The sequence below is a fragment of the Chiloscyllium punctatum genome, chromosome 31, assembly GCF_047496795.1.
Source record: "Chiloscyllium punctatum isolate Juve2018m chromosome 31, sChiPun1.3, whole genome shotgun sequence".
NCBI classification, from domain to species: domain Eukaryota; kingdom Metazoa; phylum Chordata; class Chondrichthyes; order Orectolobiformes; family Hemiscylliidae; genus Chiloscyllium; species Chiloscyllium punctatum.
Window position 1 is genome coordinate 52,918,528 of NC_092769.1, and position 13,803 is coordinate 52,932,330.

Sequence of the window (13,803 nt, forward strand, 5' to 3'; positions counted from 1 at the left end):
CCTCTCGCACTCACTCCATCAATGTCACACTCACCCCCAACACTCACTCCATCACCGGCACACTCATCCCCTCACACTCATTCAGTCACCCTCACCCTGACCCCCTCACACTCACTCCATCACCGTCACCCTGACCCCCTCACACACACCATCACCATCACCCTGACCCCCTCACACTCACTCCATCACCATCACACTGACCCCCTCACACACACTCCATCACCATCACACTGACCCCCTCACACATACTCCATCACCATCACACTGACCCCCTCACACACACTCCATCACCGTCACCCTGACCCCCTCAAATCCAATTATAATTGTGTTAAATGCAGTCACTCTGGCCTCCGCTCTAGATTTCCGCTGTGTATTTTCTTGTTGTCCATTTTTAAAACAAGGCTTCAATGAGCACAAATTGAGCATCAGTGAGAAGGTTGGTGCTGAGGACGTGTTACTTCATATCACTGTAGATGACATCTTCCATCACTTTATTAATGATGGGGATTAGAGCAATGGGGCCGTCATTAATTGTCTAGTGTTTTGTCTGTGTATGTACAGGACACAGGATAGTTTCCCACATTGTCAGGTAGCTGCCAGTGCTGTATCGCAACAGGAACAACTTAAATGGAATGTTATAAGGGCCCACAGCTGTTGCAATCTCCAATCTCGCCAGCCACTTGCAGATACCATATGAAATGTTTTGGATTCGCTTAAGACTGCCATCTGGAGGAGACTGAAATCGATCATCCCTTCGATACTTCTGTTTGAACATTGCTGTGAATGTTTCAACCTTAGCATTTCTATTGTTGTGCTGGGCCCTTCCATCATTGAGGAAGTTCGTATTTGTGGATCCTCCTCCTCCTTTGAGTTGTTCGATTGACCACGGCTATTCACCCTGACTGCATTTGACAGGATTGCAGAGATTAGCTCTGATTTGGTGGTTCGATCAGTCTCTCATTTGAATCTTTTGCTATCTGGTGAGTAAGTGGCCCAATTTGGTTAGCTCACCTCATTTTGAGGTGTAGCTGGTGCTGCTCGTGGGAGGCCCTCCTGCATTCTCAATTGAACAAGGGTTATCCCCTGGCATGATGGTCAGGGCAAAGTGGAGCATATGGCAACAGTGACAGTGAAAATTGTGCTGAAATAAAATTCTACTGCTGTTGGTAATGTTGGGGTGTATCTGAATAGGATACTCTTTGTAGGTTTGGTGTGGACTTGTTGACCGAAGTGCATGTTTCCACATTGTAAGGACTTTATGATTTTTATGATTCACGTAGCACAGCCCAGTACTCAGTTACTAAAGATTTCCTGTTTAGCATGATGATACAGAGGATATTCATAATGTAAAGTGTGACTTTGTCTCCAGAAATACTGTGTGCGGTAGTCACCATTCACAATAGAGTCATCGATCAATGTGTCTGCAGCTTGTAGGTTGGCGATGATGAGGTCCAGTCTGTTTCTATCTCTCAGTCATTCCCTCCTCACCCGGTGCAGACCCAGTCTCACAGCTATGTCGTTTTGGATCTGACCATCTCTATCAGCAATGCTGCTTCTAAGTGGTGGTTTTGAAATCGCCCACCCAGTATACATTCTGCAGCTTTGACACTGTCTCAGCACTTCCACCAAATGTTGTTCAATGTGGAGGAATATATCTGATGCATCCCTGGATATATCTGATAAGGACCAGGAGAAGTATCCACCTTCATACATTCTAATAGGTGCAACAGCACCTCTACTGTGATATGGACTGTTCCCCAGATATGACCACTAACTTCACCAAGATTTTATGCCTTTCTTCATGGTAAACCCAGAGGAGAAATATCCGTTGAAGACCTCGCCCATTGCCTGCGGTTCTATGCATACATGTCCACTTTGGTCCTTGAGGGGTTCAATTATCTCCCTCGTTATTGTTTTTTTCAATATACTTTTAAAAATACCCCTTTGGATTCACCCTAGTCATCTCAGCCAAAGCTGTTTCATGCTCCTTTTTGTCCCTACTGATTTCCTTCTTCAGTAAACTCCTGTATCCCCTAAATACCTCCAGGGCCTGCCTTGTTCCCAGCTGCCGTTAACTGAGCCGTTCCTCCGCCTTTCTTTTCTGCTCAAAACCTCAATATCTCTTGTCATCAAGGCTTCCCTCTTCCTGTCCTTTCACCCTCGCAGGTACATCTAGACATTGAACTCTCACTGTCTAATTTTTAAAGTCCTCCCATTTGCCAGAGGTCTCTTCACCTGCAAACAAACTGGTCCAACCAACCCTTGCAGGCTCCTGTTTAATTCCATTAAAAATCACCTTATTCCAATTTAGAACTTGAATCTGTGGACCAGGTTTGTCCTTCTTCATAACGATTTTAAAATTAAGAGAACTGTTGTCACTGGTCCCAAAGTGCACCCCCCACTGTCTCCTGTCCTGCCCTATTCCACAAGAGTAGGTCAAGGTTTGCCCTTTCCACCTAGTGCCCTCTCCAAACTGCTTGATGATACTTTCCTGATGCACTTTTTTTTAGATTACTTACAGTGTGGAAACAGACCCTTCAGCCCAACAAGTTCACACCGACCCGTCGAAGCGCAACCCACCCAGACCCATTCCCCTACACCTAACACTACATGGCCAATTCACCTAACATGCACATTTTTGGATTGTGGGAGGAAACCCACGCAGACACAGGGAGAATGTGCAAATGGAGGGTCGCCTGAGGCTGGAATTGACCCCAGGTCTCTGCCGCTGTGAGGCAGCAGTGCGAACCACTGTGCCGCCCACTTAACCAATTCCTCCACATCAAAGCCCTTATCCCTCTGGCAGTCCCAGTCTATGTTAGGAAAATTAAGATCGCCTATTATGACAATCCGTTTCCATCTGCAAGCCTCCTCACTTTCCAAACATTTTTATTCCTTTTAGGGGCCTAGAGTATAACCCAAATAATATCGCGATCCCTTCTTATTTCTTAGCTCCACCCACAAAACATGACTGGATGATCCTTCAGTTATTTTATCTCTGATTATTGCCGTGATACTTGCCTTAATCAAAAATGCAACTCCCCCTCCCCTCCTTCCACCACCGCTGTCCCGCCTAAAGCACCTGCACCCTTGCATGTTAAGCTGCCAGTCCAGTTCCTCCGTTAGCCATGTTTCTGTAATGGCTATAATATCCCAGTCCCACGTAACTATTCACGCCCTGAGTTTATTGGCCTTACCTGTCAACCCTTTTGTAGTGAAATAGATACAATTTAACCAACAGGCATTCCTTGCTCCCTGTCATGTTCCAGCCTGACCTGCCTCTTCACTTTACTGTTTCTGATTACTGTATCTCTTTTCAGCCTCGCACTTGCCTCCCTGCTCTTGAGGATACCAAACTGTGCCAATCTCGTTTGAACCCTCCATTGGAGCACAAGCAAACCTGCCTGCCAGGATATTGGTCTCACTCCAGTTCAGATGCATCCCAGCCATCTTGAACAGGTCATCTCTCCCTCAGTAAAGATCCTAACAATCCAAAAATCTGAATTCCGGCCTCACAATTTTTTTAGCTACACATTCATCTGCTATATACTGCTGTTCTTACCCTCACGAGCACATGGCACTGGAAATCATCCAGAGATTGTCACCAACAAGTCCTGGCGTTTAACATTTTTCCTCGCTCTCTATAACCACACCGCAGGACCTCATCCCTATTTCTACCTATGTCATTTCCGCCAACGTGCTGTTCCCCCTCCCCCTTGAAATATTTCTGCACACATCTGTGACACGCTGGATCCTGACACCTGGGATGTTCCACACTCTCCTGCGTTCCCATTTTCGGTCACAGAATCTCTGCCTGCCCTCAACCCCTAACTATCGACTCTCCCACCACAAAAGCCCTCTTTATCTTTACCATTTCCCGCTGTGCCCCAGAGACAGTTGTAGTGCCACCAACCTGACTACTGTTGATTTCCCCGAACAGTCATACCCCCAACACAATCCAAATTGGTATAGCTATTTTCGGTGGGAATGGACACAGGCGAACCTACACTCTTTGCCTTTCCTGATGGCCATCCGCAACTCTCTGCCTACACCTTAGGTGTGACTACCTCACGAAAACTCTTATCTATGATGCGCTCAGCATCTTAGATGACCCTGAGTGCATTCAGTTCCAACTCCAGCTCCATAACAGGGTCTTCCAGGAGCTGCAGCTGGGCGCAATTCCAACACGCATGTAGTCATCAGGGATAATGGAAGTCTTCCTGAGCTCACACGTCCAGCAGGAGGAACAGGCGATGGCCCTACCATCTTAACCACTGTCAGACTAAAGAAGAAAGTTAATAGACGTTAACTGAGCTAACCTGTTGTTCGCTGAAGCCTCTCAAGCCTAAGTCTTACTGCTTACTCTGCAATTTTACCATCACGCCTCTATATACTCCTCTGCATATAGTTCTGGTTCTAGCTGGATGGTGACACTACAGGGATGCAGTGTGTGGGCATCAAGCCTCCTGCACCTGACATTCCCAGGCAGTCACGCGTCCAAGTACTAACCAGGCCTGAGTCTGCTTACCTTTCAGAAACAGACATTTTCAGACTAGTATGGCAGTAGGCCTGAAGCACGCCATTCTACCAATCCATAACGACCTGTGCTTCAGCTGAAGGTCACTGCCTGGCCTTGGAGGGTATCTTGCTGAGGGTTTCCTTCTGGTAGTGGTGACTGTGCCGATGAAAGTTTTCACCCAAACAGCGCATCCACGTTGTTGTAGCTCTCTGCTGGAACTCTCTGTCTATTAGAACTGCACGTGTGATTTACTTGCATCCATCAATTGCATTGCAAACTGGATCTCACTCCAGAGGGAGAGATGGTGATGTTCCAGTGAGTACAGGGCTATTGGAAAAAAAAACTACCATCAGACATTGGAGCAACAGATTCCCATCCATTCACTGAATCTGCTTTTCCTTTCAATTTGGTTGTGTTTAAACTTATAATCCTTCATTCAACTTTCCTGCTTTTTCCCGGTAACCCTTGTTTAAAAAAAAGTCTCTCTCAACCTTGAAGATATTTAATTATCCAATCTCAACAGCCTTCACAATTTTCTACAGCATGGTGGCTCAACGGTTAGCATTCCGGCCTCACAGCTCCAGAGATCCTAGTTTGATTACAGTGTAGGGCGACTGACTCTGTGGAGTTTGCACCTTCTGCCTGTGTCTGCGTGGGTATCCGGTTTCCCCCCCACAATCCAAATATGTGCAGGTTCGGTGAATTGGCCATGCTAAATAGCCCCACTGCGTTCATGGATGTGTAGGTTAAGGGTAAATGTTGCATAACGGATTTGGGTAGGGTATTCTTTTAAGGGCCCGTGTGGACTTGGAGTGCTGATGAGCCAGTTCCCATGCTGGAGGGATTCTATGAATTGTTTCCCTCCCACTGATGGGAGATTTGGTGGTCGCAATCCCTTGTCTTATTTCTAGCACACTGTGTGAAAGTTTAACCTACATTAGATGTTGTCTTGTTCCTTTCACACCTCATCTCCAGTCAGAGGAAACGATAAAATAAGGAACGTTTCAGAGTCTGTCATTTCTTCCCTCATCACCAGCCTAAGATATCAGCTCATCCAGATTAGGGATTTGCCCACACTCTACTCCACATGAACTTCCAATTCTTCCTCAGCCTCCCGGTCAAACTGCTCAAGGATCACATGGTCACTCTCCCTGAATCCGGTAACTGCTTCTCGACACTGAAGACTGATATGAAATACATGACTACCATATTATGTGGCTCCGTTCAAAGGTTGCCTCCTCAGTCCCTAATACTACCCATTCTTTCCCTTGTCAACCTCTTCCTCTTAATAAACCGAGAGAAAATCTTGTGAGTCTTGTTAAACTTGCCTGCTGATGTTTTACCACGCCACTTTTTGCTCTTCTTACTTTCTTAAGGTGAGCCCTACACTTTCTATCCTCCTTTAGCATCTTCATTGACCTGCTCACTTTATATCTCCATTAAGTTTTTCTTTCCTTCTTCGGAATAATTGTAGACATACAAAGTTCTCTGGGCTTGTTTTTTCTCATATTCATCTTTGGTGTGTTGTCATTGTCATCAATTTCATTTTGAGTATGTGGCATTCCCCACCCCCCGACTCCAAGCCCCAGCCCCAAGTTGTTCTGCTACAGTTTCAACCAGAAGAAACGGTACTTTGGCCAGATGCTGTCTTGTTCGAATAAATTTTGCGTCCCCAATCCAAAAAACTTTAATTTATTAACCTTTTCCTCAACAAACTTAAAATATATGATGTCATGGTCACTGGTCCTAAAATGGTCTCACAATCCTGCCTGAAACACCTGACTGACTTCATTCCTCAGAATGAGGACGCAGATTTTCACCGGCCCTTGTTGCATCTTCTACATGTCAATATAAGAAGTTCCTGGAAAAAAAATCAGGCCATCTCTCTCCCTCTTAAAAAGTTATCACTGCCCCAATGAATGTTGGGAATTGAACTGCCTGAATGCAATGATCCTATTATTGTTCTTACACGCCTCAGTGAATTGGTTATATATCTCCTCCTGTACTTTCATTTTTCTGGGGTCTATAAAATATCCCCAACGATGTGTTCCCATCATTTTGATCCTAACCTCAACCCAAAAAGCCTCATTTGAAGACATTTCCAAGATATCATCCATCCTTTCAACAATACCTGACTCCTTCATAAATATTGCAACTCCACTTCCTCTTTGACACCCTGTCCTGTCCTGCCGATAGTTCTGGTAGAACAGAATATTGAGTTGTTCGCCCTGACCTCCCTCAAACACGTCTCTGTGATGGCAAAGATGTCACTCCTCCACATGTCAACTCATTCCCTTATCACATCAGTCTGTCTGATAATGCTCCCAGCATTAACGTAAGCTGGAATATAACACCTAAAATACTTTGTACATCGGAGTTCTTCAAACATTCACTGTTTATTATCAGACTGCCCAAACCATGAATCAAAATAATAACTCCTGGAATGAATGAATATTTGTTGAATTGTAATTTGTTTTTTTAAACAATGTGTAGTCATCAAGTGCAACTTTCCAGAGCAGTCAGCTCCACATACAATGAGTTTCTGATGGTTAATTCCCTGTCAGTGTGCAGAGGGGACAGCCCTCAGTGTTGGAGAAACTGAGGACCGCAGTTGATAGAGATCAGAGTCGAAAACGTGGCGCTGGTAAAGCACAGAAGTTCAAGCAGAATCTGTGGAGTCGATATTTCGGGCATAGGCCATTCATGAGGACGGCATTGGTGCATTCCATTTTTTTTTATTCCATGGTTCACAGGAACCGGATTTGCTCAGGAAGGCAGCACTGTATATGACACTGAAGTGGAAAGCAGTCAATCAGTTGTTTGGACAGTGTGTAGACAATTTGATGGTAAAGACTGATTGATGGACAAACATTAGTATAAATAAACCCCCTGGGTCTGTGACGGAAGAGATTGATGTGGCATTGGCGATGATCTTTGCATCCTCACTGTCCACTGGAATAGTGCCAGATGATTGGAAGGTGGCAAATGTTATTCGCTTGTTCAGGAAAGGGAATAGGGATAACCCTGGGCATGATAGAACTGTCAGTCTTACACCAGTGGTGGGCAAAGTATTGGAGACGGTTCTCAGAGACAAGATTTACGATTACATAGAAAACCATAGTTTGATTAGAGAGAGTCAGCATGGCTTTGTGAGGAGCAGGTCATCCCTCACACACCTGATTGAATTCTTTGAAGATGTGAAAAAACACGTCGATGAAAGTCGACCAGTAAATGTGGTGAATAAGAATTTTAGCAAGGCGTTTGATAAGGTTCCCCATTCAAGTCCAACCAATCCATGCTGAACACACTGCCAAACTAATCTAGTCCCATCTGCCTCCTGCTGTACCCGCTGAGTGGTTATAATGCCCTTGTAGTGTTATTACTGTGGTGTTAATCCAAAAACCCAGGTAATATTTTGGGAACAAAGGGTTCAGGTCCTGGCATGACAGGTGGTGGAGTTTGAATTCAATAAGCACCTGGAATTGAAGAGTCTCGTGATGACCTGAAACAGTTGTGTAGAAAATCCCATCTTATTCATTCATGGAGTTCGGGCAGCAACCTACCATAGTCATCTGCTCTGTCCCACAGGAGACTCCAGATAGATAATATCGTGGTTGACTCTTAAATGTCCTCTGGGAAATAACTGACGTACTAGTCATGAATAAATTTATTTTAAAAATCCCACTTTCCCATTCATGTTTGGAATCAATTGTCCATTAAATGTTGCAAACGTACCCTCATCCATCACTTCCTCAGCAAGTTAATTGCACACGTAAAACACCTTCCCTAAAAAAATGCCTCATATGCCTTTTTTTTTAAAAAAGAATCTCTCTTTTCATCTTAAACATATGCCCTCTCGCCTTGAAATCCCCCTCCTGGGAAAAGGCCGCTATCATTAAATCTAAACTTGCCTCTCAATAGTTCATAAACTTCTGTCAGATCGCCGCTCAAACCCCTAATCTAGAGTGAAAACAGTCTCAACTAAGAGAAAATGAGAACTGCAGATGAGAGATCAGAGTCGAGAGTGTTGTGCTGGGAAAGCACAGCAGGTCAGGCAGCATCTGACGAGCAGGAGAATCGACGTTTCGGGGAAGAGCCTGGTGAACGACACCTGCGCGAAAAAAAATGATTCTCCTGCTCCTCGGATGCTGCCTTACCTGATGTGGTTTTCCAGCACCCCGATCTCGAATCTGAAAATGGTCTCAGCCTATCCAGCGTTTCAATAGAACTCAAACCTTCCACAGGCAACATGCGTGTATACCTTTTCTGAACCTACTCCAGCTGAATAATATCATTCCAACAACTGGGCGACCAGAACTGGACAGAATATTCCAGAAGAGGCCTCATCAATGTCCTGCAAAGCTTCAACATAACGTCCCGACTCCTCTACCCAAAGGACTGAGCAATGAGGAGGAGTTTGTTAAATGCCTTTAAACCAACTTGTCTGTAGGTAATGCAAATGACAAGGAATTATGTACCTGCATCCCGAGTTTCCGTGTTTTCCAACATATGCATAGCCATACTCTTTTTGTTGTACCAAAATGCAATACCTTCCATTTATCCGGATTGAACTCCATGTTACATTTTTCAGTCCAACGACTCATTGGATGAAGATCCTTTTGAAACTTAGATAATCTTCCTCACTGTCTACAATTCTGACGTCGCCTATAAACCTACGCAGCACGCCTGCAGTGAGGTCCACTGTTTTCACATATAGATCAATGATTCCTATTTACTTGTCGTGGCCGTGATTTAGCAGTGTGCAGGTCATACAGTCATGCAATTAACCATGAGGAAGAAAGCCGCAGACTGCAGGGAGATATTAAACAATTGGAAATAAAAATGGTGAAAGCAATTCATTGCAGGGAAGTTGGTGATAATGAAGCAAAATTAAACTTCAAACCAGCTGTCCACGCTCCAGTTGAGGCACTCAGCTGTCTCAGATAGATGCACTGTAGATTGCTGTTATTATAAACGGGAACAAATTTTCCCTTCTGCCCCGCCTTTGACCAGAAGCACACTCAACCTCGGAATTGCTTGCGCCTCTAAACCATCATAGAAATACCGTGCATTCTCCGGTTGTGTCACTGGAGCCATCGAGTATCTGTGCGACCTCATTCCCATCCCGATTTCAAGTTGGTTCTTCGCGACTGCGTCACTCAGTTCCTCTGATTCAGGGGCTGGGAATTGGGACTATGTGTCAGCAGTGGTTACTGCCTTGTGTGGGGAAACTCGGGAAGTAACCGATTTTAAACGGCATTGCTATTGAAGTATACATTTCTACAAATGCTTGGTAAAAACAATGACTGCAGATGCTGGAAACCAGATTCTGGATTAGTGGTGCTGGAAGAGCACAGCAGTTCAGGCAGCATCCGAGGAGCAGTAAAATCGACGTTTCGGGCAAAGCTCTTCATCAGGAATACAGGCAGAGAGCCTGAAGGGTGGAGAGATAAGTGAGAGGAGTGGGGGGCGGGGAGAAAGTAGCATAGAGTACAATAGTTGAGTGGGGGAGGGAATGAAGGTGATAGATGCGGGGGGGAGGGCGGAGTGGATAGGTGGAAAAGAAGATAAGCAGGTAGGACAAGTCAGGACACGTCATGGGGACAGTTACTGAGTTGGAAGTTTAGAACTAGGGTGAGGTGGGTGAAGCGGAAATGAGGAAACTGTTGAAGTCCACATTGATGCCCTGGGGTTGAAGTGTTCCGAGGTGGAAGATGAGGCGTTCTTCCTCCAGGCGTCTGGTGGTGAGGGAGCGGCGATGAACGAGACCCAGGACCTCCATGTCCTCGGCAGAGTGGGAGGGAGAGTTGAAATTTTGGGCCACAGTGCAGTGTGGTTGATTGGTGCGGTTGTCCCAGAGATGTTCCCTAAAGCGCTCTGCGAGGAGGCATCCAGTCTCCCCAATGTACAGGAGACCGCACCGGGAGCAACAGATACAATAAATGATATTATTGAATGTGCAGGTAAGAAAAGCTGCACTGTCCACAGAGTCTTTGATGTTTTGGAGAAATCTATTTATCTCAGCCTTCAGTACATTAACGATGGAATCACCACAGCCTCTGTGGGCACCGATGTTAAACGGTCAGCCTATTCTGAGTTCCCACAGATCTGCCACTGTTCACTAAGCACTCATATTGTGCATTTGGTGCTCTGCCTAACATTTCTTATGATACTGTACTTATGGTGCACGTTAAGAGCGTTTGTCTGTGGGCTGCCGTGGTCGTATAGTGGTTAGTACTTTGCGTTGTGGCCGCAGCAACCTCGGTTCGAATTCGAGTCACGGCAGTAGTTGCTCTATTTGTCCCAGCCTTTTGTGAAACACAAAGGAATCAGTTATTTTAACGTTTTGATTTTCTCCAAGGTGATTTTGTTTTCCTTCAAGCTCTGCTCGCTCACATCTCTGTGGTTTCATATGTCAGAATTCAAATCCACCCGTTCTCAGAGATTTCTTCCCTCCTACGATCACTAACCGAACTTTCCATCCCATACCCCCATTTCATTAATTTGGGGATGCCGCTGTTGGACTATGGAGTACAAAGTTAAAAACCACCCAACACCAGGTTATGGTCTCACAGTTATAATTGAAGCACTAGCTTTCGGAGCGCTGCTCTTTCATCATGTGTTTGTGGAGTCATTTCCTATTTCATTAAGGCACTGCAGAATCTAACACTGACTCTCACGTTGATACCAATCAGTGCGTGTGGCTGCGGTCACTGTTGCTGGGTGAACGTACCACAAACCCACCACCGGGACCTATTGGTTTGATCCATTTGGTTACCACTATTGTGAGTTCAATACTCATGTAGCAGCTTTTACCGACATGGACCAGATATTATTGAGGCGGGGTCAAGCTCAGGAAAATGGCACAGAACAGTATCGGAGAAAAGTGACTTCATTGGATATGTTCAGTTTCACTGCTTTTCTGCAATGGGTGAGCGCTATTACCACTGAACACTGGACTGTTTATTCAGACACCATGGACTCGGGTTTGACTCAGACCTTGCTAGGAGGTCGAATTGGGATTCAATAAATATCTGGAATTACGGATCTAAAAACTCCTATATATCCATGTTCAATTGTTGAAAAAAAATCTGACGTCATTCAAGGAATGAAACTGCCATTCTTACCTGCTTGGGCCTCCATGTGACTCCAGACTCACTACAATATGGTTGAGTCTCAACAACCCGCTGTGCAATTAGGGATGGCAATAAATACTGCCGAACCAGCGACGCCCTCATACTGTAATGGAATAGAAAAAAAAAACGTTCATTCGGCTCTATCTAGATTACTTTGGGCAGTTCTGCAATTCAGAGTACTGCATGGATGTGATCACACTGGGAACGTTGCAAAAGATTCACTGGGATATTGTCTGGGCTGATGAGTTTCAGTTGTGAGGAGTTCACTGGGGTTGTTTGTCGCCAAGCAGAGGAGATTGGAGAAGACATGACTGAGATGTACAAAATATTGAGGAATATGGATAGGATAGACTGAAAGAAGCGTTTGTTATTGGTGGAGATTTCGAACACTGGGGCCAAGAGACTTCGGAAAAAGGCAGAAAGTTTTGAGCAGATTTGCGGAAAGGGTCAGAGAGGCGGAAATCGTCCTAACCTTTAAAAAAAATTGAGATGTGAATTTGTGATGCCAAAATAAATAAGACTATGGGCTGAACGGTGGAAATCTTGATTCAGGTCGTAAGGCAGTTGTGTTGGACAAGTGTGGCCACAACAGGCTGAAGGGCCACCTTCGATGTCGTTGTCCTCCACAGTATCGTGGTTAGTGTCTCCGCCTGTCACAGGGCACAACTCTCCGCTGGGGGCATCGTAAAGGTTTTAAACCTGTCGCTTTGTTCCCAACTGAAAGTTATTAATGCTTGGCCTTCCATTCTCGATTGGATATGTCACAGGAAGGACAGTGCTGTCTGAATCAGCGTGGAGACGGACTGCAGCTCCTGGGGAGAGAGAGTGTCAGTGACAGTGCAAACACGTAACTTCAGCAAACTGCACATTGTGTTTGCGTTGCAATGAAATCCATTTTATACAGTTGTTCCTGACTGATGTGTTTATTTAAAGCAGGAATCTGAGGAAGAAAACAAAGTAAACCCATTCAGATCTGAGTGCAGAAACATTTCCAGCAGCACTAATGAGGTTGTACAGCGTAGAACCGCGTTTGGATGGATTGAATTCAGGTTGGTGGGCGCAGCTTGCTTTCACTAGGATGAGTTACCAGTGTGTAAAGCCATTACACATGATACAGATAGTGTTCAATGTGATGGTACACTACAGTGGTTCGCACTGCTCTTAAGTCTGTAGGTTAGGTAGATTGGCCATGTTAAATTGCGCTGATGTGTCCAGGGAGTGACTTCAGTAAGTTAAGTGAATTATCCATGGGGAACGCAGTGATAAGCTCAGCAGTCACATGATGCCAGGTTTTATTCCAGCAGGTTTATTTGAAATCACAAGCCAGAGGCCTGCGGGGATAAAAACAGGAGCTAAATCTGGTTGAGATGCTGTTCAGAGTGTCCCTACAGAATCTATTGGCTGAATTGTACTTTCTGCATTATAGGGAATCTGTGATTCTATCAGAGGACACTGTCAGCGTTTACTGGGCTGCTAAAACATTGGAGACGATGCTGACGGCGTTTAGTGGGGATGGAATTTTATTTATTTGTGTTTTGGAAAATTTGAAACTAAACCAAGGAAAACCAAATGGAAGTTTTCCGGAGTATTTGAGGTTTGGAGAGAGGAAATATGTGGTAAATTCACTCTTTCAAGTTCATAAATTTCTGAAAGTCAATATTTCAAAACCATTGATGTAGGACAAAGAAATAATGGGAACAGAATTTCTGTCACTCAGACAATCCGTTTCCAAAATATTTGGAAAGGCACATTTAGAGACACACAAGCGAGTTTCACCAGGAGAGAGACAGCCTGTGGCCAGGTAAAAGTGTAAAAGTGGGGTGTAGGGGGTAGAAGGTGCGAGGACGCAATGTCTAATTTGGACGACTTCAGATGAAAAGAAATATCGGAAACCTCTGCAGCTGAGTAAGATTCAGCAAAAAAAAACTCAGAGTCTTAAAAGATTTCTATTAATATTTCACATGAAGCATTATAAATGGAACTGAGCAGATTTTGTATATTGTCAAGGAAAGCTATTCCATAATGAATAGGAAGTGACCCGTCTCTTGGAGATCGATTTCCTGCTTTAATCCCATGCCTTAAAGATGGGAGGATGATCGCCATGATGTTGAGTTCATTTGATACCCACTGAAATCTGCCAAAGTAACT